Raw genomic sequence first — 6,047 nt, 5'->3', positions numbered from 1 at the left:
CACTCGTTCCTCATTCCCAGCTAAAAAGGGCCCCTACCGAAAGCAATCAGTGGAAATCAGTTTGGCTTTCCCCCACTCGCCTCAAACTTACTAAATTTTCTTAACTATCTCATACTCCTCAACCTTGCTGGGACCTTCCTTCTGGGTTTTGCCCCTATTCCAACAAATGCTTCCATTCCTCATTCCTATACTAATACTGTGCCTTATTTTATTCTTCATCCGTACGTCCAAATGCCAACCATGGGCCCCGACCTTAACGACGCCCCTTAACAGCAGGAAGTAGCCAGACAGACCACGGCGCCCCTTATCACTATTACCAATAAAAGGTTGGACTGTTTGGACGAACGGAGGCAAGATGGTGCACTTCCGGGTTCTTCTTCACCAACTTTTCCCTTCCCGCGCGCGCGAAAATGCAGCTAGTGCCCAGGGAGGGTGCAGACCAACCGGGCATGTGCCAGGTGACGTCAATCCGAAGAGACCAAGATTTACCTGGTCGCACCTGTGGAACGCCCCCCGACACGCCCGTGCCCCGCCTATTGCCCTCCCACTCCTAGAAAAGCCGCTCCGGATGGATGCCACGCGTGGCCTTCCTCAGTCCTCCACTCCTGTCGGGATGTCGGGACTGCAGGAACTCCGTCCGAGAGCCCCACTGGGGGACTCTGTCGGCCTTCTTTGCCGGAGGCCGACAGACCTCTTCCCCACACCTTAGGTGACAAAAAAAAACTTTCAGTTTGTCCCTTAAAAAAAAAAAAAAAAAAAATTAGCTGCACACCTGTAGTCCCAGCTACTCCACAGGTTGGGGTAGGAGGATCACTTGAACCTGGAGGTCAAAGCTGCAGCGAGCCATGATCATGCCACTGCAGTCTAGACTGGGTGACAGAGTGAGAGTCTGTTTCAAAAAATACATATTCTTTTTAAAAAATGTTTTCTTAAAAAAAGAAGAGCCTTAGCTGGGCACGATGGCTCACACCTATAATCCTAGCACTTTGGGAGGCCGAGGTGGGAGGATCACTTGAGGTCAAGAGTTTGAGACCAGCCTGGCCAACATGATTAAACCCCATCTCTACTAAAAATAAAAAAATTTAGCCGGGTGGGGTCGCATGTGCCTGTAATTCCAGCTACTTGGGAGGAGAATCGCTGGAACCTGGGAGGCAGAGGTCTCAAAAAAAAAAAAAAAAAAGTCTTTTACCCAAACATGTATAACTGATGAATGAAGTTCAACATTGTAAGTTAAAGTGTGGTCTGGATCTAGGAAACTGATTCTGTTTACATTGGTGGGGCTGCCTCAGCATGCAGTTCCACCACCATTCATCTATTTTGTGCGAATGGAGCTTGCAGGAGTTGTGCAGTACGTAGCCTTCATGGCTATAATGTGACAGCCCTGAACTGTGCGGGTGAGTTGCAGTTAAAAGTTTTGACTCTCAACTCAAACATAAAGCGTGTTGAATCTGTCTTTCCTATAAATTGTTTCCCTTTTAATAGTTATGGGCTAATCAGTTTCAAAGCAATAGGGCTGCAGTCTAGAGGAACTTCCTTAATCAGCTTCACTAGTCATGATTTTTCCATTTGTGGTGTTCCTCTAACAAAGCATCTGTGTTTGTGGCTACATGCTTTGTAGTATTAATGAACCTTTTCTCTCTCTAGTCCTCAGAGCACCCTGCATTGGCTAGTTGGATTGCTCACAGACCTTCCTCACCTCCAACCAAGCACCTTTAAGAGAACCAATCTCGTGACAAAAGCATGGCCCTGAGATCTTGTGAGTGGTAGCCCACTCCATTCAGCCCTTCCAGAAACAGTACAACAATGGTCAGGCCTGAAAGAGCCCAGATGCTGAAAAGCACAGTGTTATAAACCCAACAAACTGATCTACAGGGAAGTCAGTTTCATAGTTTCCTTCAGGTGCGGGGAGACGGGCCTGTGAAGTGCTAGGAATGCTCTATTTCTTGATCTGGATGGGTGTTTGCTTTGTGATAATTCATTAAGTTATACACTTACGTGGTTTGTTTGTCTTTTGGGGATGGAGTCTTGCTCTCTCACCCAGGCTGGAGTACAGAGGTGCCATCTCGGTTCAATGCAACCTCCGCCTCTCGGGTTCAAGTAATTCTCCCCGCTCAGCCTCCCGAGGAGCTGGGATTACAGGCTTGCTCCACCACACTCGGCTAATTTTTTGTATTTTTTTAGTATAGACAGGGTTTCACCATGTTGGCCAGGGCTGGTCTTGAACTCCTAACCTCAAGTGATCTGCCTGCCTTGGCCTCCCAAAGTGCTAGGATTACAGGTTATTTATGTTTAATAAGTGTACACTTTTACTTTTCACAAAGTGAGAAGAAAAAACCAGGGGTGTAGGAGGTGGGTGGTAATTAGGGCCCAATGGAAGACCTGGGAGTGGTTACCAGTCACTTTGGATGACCATGTTTTTTCTCAGCTGTCCTGTGACCCATCAGAAATCCCCTCAGCTAACTGCACCTTGGTCATCTAGAGCAATGGTCAGCAAACTATGGCTCACAGGCCAAAGCCAGCCCATTGCCTGTTTCTGTATGGCCCGTGGGCAGTGCCCCCGCACATGAGCAGCATGAGCCACAGAGGCCAAGCCTGGGTGTTTCCCTCCACCCGTGTCAGGGCCGACTTGCCCATGAGGCATAGGACTTGCAGGGCCTGAGGCCCACAATGCTTTTAGGGGTCCACAAAATTTTCTTTATTATTATTTTTTGAAACAAGGTGTTGCTCTGTCGCCCAGGCTGGAGTGCAGTAGCATGATCACGGCTCACTGTAGCCTCCACCTTCTGGGCTTAAGCGATTGTCCCGCCTCAGCCTCCCAAAGTGCTGGGATTACAGGCATGAGCCACTGCTCCAGCCCCACAAAAATATTTCCATTTACTTTTAAATCAGAAAAATGTCCCCAGGATATTGGGATGACGTGAACAGGTGGCTTGACACCCATAGCAGGAACGCATGGATGATTTTCCTATTATCAGTTTTTGTTCTGCATCAAAATGAGGTACTGAAACTCTGGCAAGTCTTTGCTGAGCCCTAGGATAAGCTGGGCTTATAGTGCTCCCCAGGGGAGCAGCCCCCATTAGCAGAACCTACCCCCACCCCCCACGCCCCTACACACAGAGAAAGTGGGCATAGCAGGGCCTCTTCCTCAATAAAGTGCTAGCTGAGGAGACACTTGTCCAGGAATCCCTGATCTCATCCATTTCCACTTCACTAAAGCACACTGAAAAGCATTAGCCTGATACATACAAGATACCTGATGTATACATATCTATGGAGATTTAAGAAAGAAAGCAACCATCAACGCTAAAATACTTCCCTGGAAGCTCGACCCTTCCATCAAAACCCAAATCCAGTCTGTCCCTAAGAGTGAGAGTCAAGGACAAGAGCACACCCATTTTTAGTAGATCTATGGCCTGCTGGGAACTTGAGTCATTGCCCCTGGGTACCCAGCACCACTTTATAAATACAGAAGATAGTATGAAGTGACAAATGGATGGGGAAGTTTAAAAATCTTTAGAGGACTGAATCGTTGTTATCATTCCTTGTTTCTAATGTTTTGTAGCATTTTCCTTCAGACAAAATTCCCTGTGTTCCCCAGCAGGCCGCATGATGGGAACAGGACCATGAGAGAGTGAGCCAGCTGCGCTGTGGGGCTGACTCGGTAGTAGTCGTGTGTCCTTGGGCCGGCCACTTCCCCTTCCTGGCCTCATTTTCCTCATCTGTGAACTGCGGGGTTGGACTAGATGGGCCCTGAATTCTAAGTCTTTTCTGCTCCACTGCCTATAGAACGTGAAGGAAAATTGAAAAGGAAGACTTTCCAAGAGGGACAGCAGAACAGGAATAACAATCTACCGTGGCATTTTTCTTGCCTGTGGTTCCCAACCTGGATGCATATTAGACTACTCTGGGAACCCTGAAAAATCCCATGCCCAGGCCATACCCCAAAGCAAATAATCAAAATTTCTGGGGGTAAAACCCAAGCACCAGTGTTTTCAAAGCTGCCCAGGGGTTTCAGCCAAGGCTGAGAACTGCCAGGTCAGCAACAGTGTGGGCAGCCTAGGAATTCTGCATTTAACAAGCTCCTGGCAAATACTTGGGCATGTGAGTGTTTGAGAATCACAGACCTAGTACCCTCAGCATCTGTGGGCACCCAGGTTCATGGTCTTTTCTGGAAAACTCCATTCTAGGTAATTCCCCAAAAGCCTCTAACTACAGTGGCCATGGATGACCTCATTTGAGGGGAAATCTGCTCTTGTTTATACCCTGTTAGCCAAGGAGGTGATCTTTCCACAAACAAAACTGAAATGCAGAGCCAGGCATGGTGGCTGATGCCTGTAATCCCAGCACTTTGGGAGGCCAAGGCAGGTGGATCACCTGAGGTCAGAAGTTCGAGACCACCCTGACCAACATGGTGAAACCCCATCTCTACAAAAAACACAAAAATTAGCTGGGTGTGGTGGTGCACACCTGTAGTCCCAGCTACTCAGGAGGCTGAGACAGGAGAATTGCTTGAACCCAGGAGGCGGACGTTGCAGTGAGCCAAGATCACACCACTGCACTCCAGCCTGGGCAATAGAACGAGACTCTGTCTCAGGAAATAAATAAATAAATAAATAAATAAACAAACAAAAGTGCCTCTACTGGTGTCTTGCAATACAATGTCTCAAAAGCAAAAAACAAAAAAACTGCAGTGCAATTCACACTCTGATTGTTGTAACATGGACAATTACAGAATCATCATTTCCATGTTTCATCTTGCTGCTACCTGTGGTTCCATTAAGAATCAAGATTTTTTTTTTTTTTTTTTTTTTTTTTTTTTTTTTTTCTTTATAAAAAAAAAAATTTTTTTTTTTTTTTTTTTTTTTTTTTTTTTTTTTTTTTTTGAGATGGAGTCTCGCTCTGTTGCCCAGGCTGGAGTGGAGTGGTTCGATCTCGGTTCACTGTAACCTCTGCTTCCCAGGTTCAAGCGATTCTCTTGCCTCAGTCTCCTGAGTAGCTGGGACAACAGGCATGCACCACCATGCCCAGCTCATTTTTCTATTTTTAGTAGAGACAAGGTTTCACCATATTGACCCGGCTGGTCTCAAACTCCTGACCTCATGATACTCCTGCCTCGGCCTCCCAAAGTGCAGGGATTACAGGCATGAGCCACCAAGCCTGGCCAAGAATCAAGAATTCTTTAAGGAGAGACAGTATTTGAATGGGAACCTGGCCTCCAACCACAAATGCTACTTACTACAAAAACCTACGAGGTTATCTGAAAGCCTCAGACAATGCCTGTGGAGAGAGGAAGAAAAGCCACATTCACAAGGATATGTAGGGCAGAGTAGAAACCCTATCCACTGGTTCTCAATGTTGAAGGCTCATTAGATTCACCCACGCTAAAACAAACAAACAAAAAAACAGCACTCCACCCACAAAGATTCTGATTAGACTGGTTTGGGTTTGTGCCTGAATACTGGGATTTTCTTTTCTTTTCAAATTTTTATAAAGGGGAAAGTGGCCTGGTATGGTGGCTCACTCCTGTAATCCCAGCACTTTGGGAGGCCAAGGCAGTAGAATCACTTGAGCCCAGGCATTCAAGACTAGCCTGGGTAACATAGTGAGACTCTGTTTCTACAAAAAATTTAAAAAATTAGCCAGGCACGTGGTCTCAGCTACTCGGGAGGCTGAGGTGGGATGATCATTTGAATCCAGGAGGCTAAGACTGCAGTGACCGATGTTCATGCTGCTGCACTTCAGCCTAGTAAACAGAGTGAGACCTTGTCTTAAAAAAAAAAAAAAAGCCAATACACCACTAGAGTCAGTAAGGTGGGTGGAATCCTGGGGTCCTCCAAACTTCCCTGGCCTTCTCCCCACTTTCCTCTTTATTTTTGTTTTTTTGCCATATATTGGCATTTTAAAAAAGAGCCCAGGCCGGGTGCAGTGGCTCATGCCTGTAATCCCAGCACTTTGAGAGGCTGAGGCGGGCAGATCATCTGAGGTCAGGAGTTCAAGACCAGCCTGGCCAACATGGTGAAGCCTCATCTCTACTAAAGATACAAAAA

This window comes from Rhinopithecus bieti, unplaced genomic scaffold, assembly GCF_001698545.2.
Source record: "Rhinopithecus bieti isolate Rb0 unplaced genomic scaffold, ASM169854v2 scaffold_19018, whole genome shotgun sequence".
NCBI lineage: Eukaryota > Metazoa > Chordata > Mammalia > Primates > Cercopithecidae > Rhinopithecus > Rhinopithecus bieti.
Note: the sequence above shows the minus strand (reverse complement) of the source record.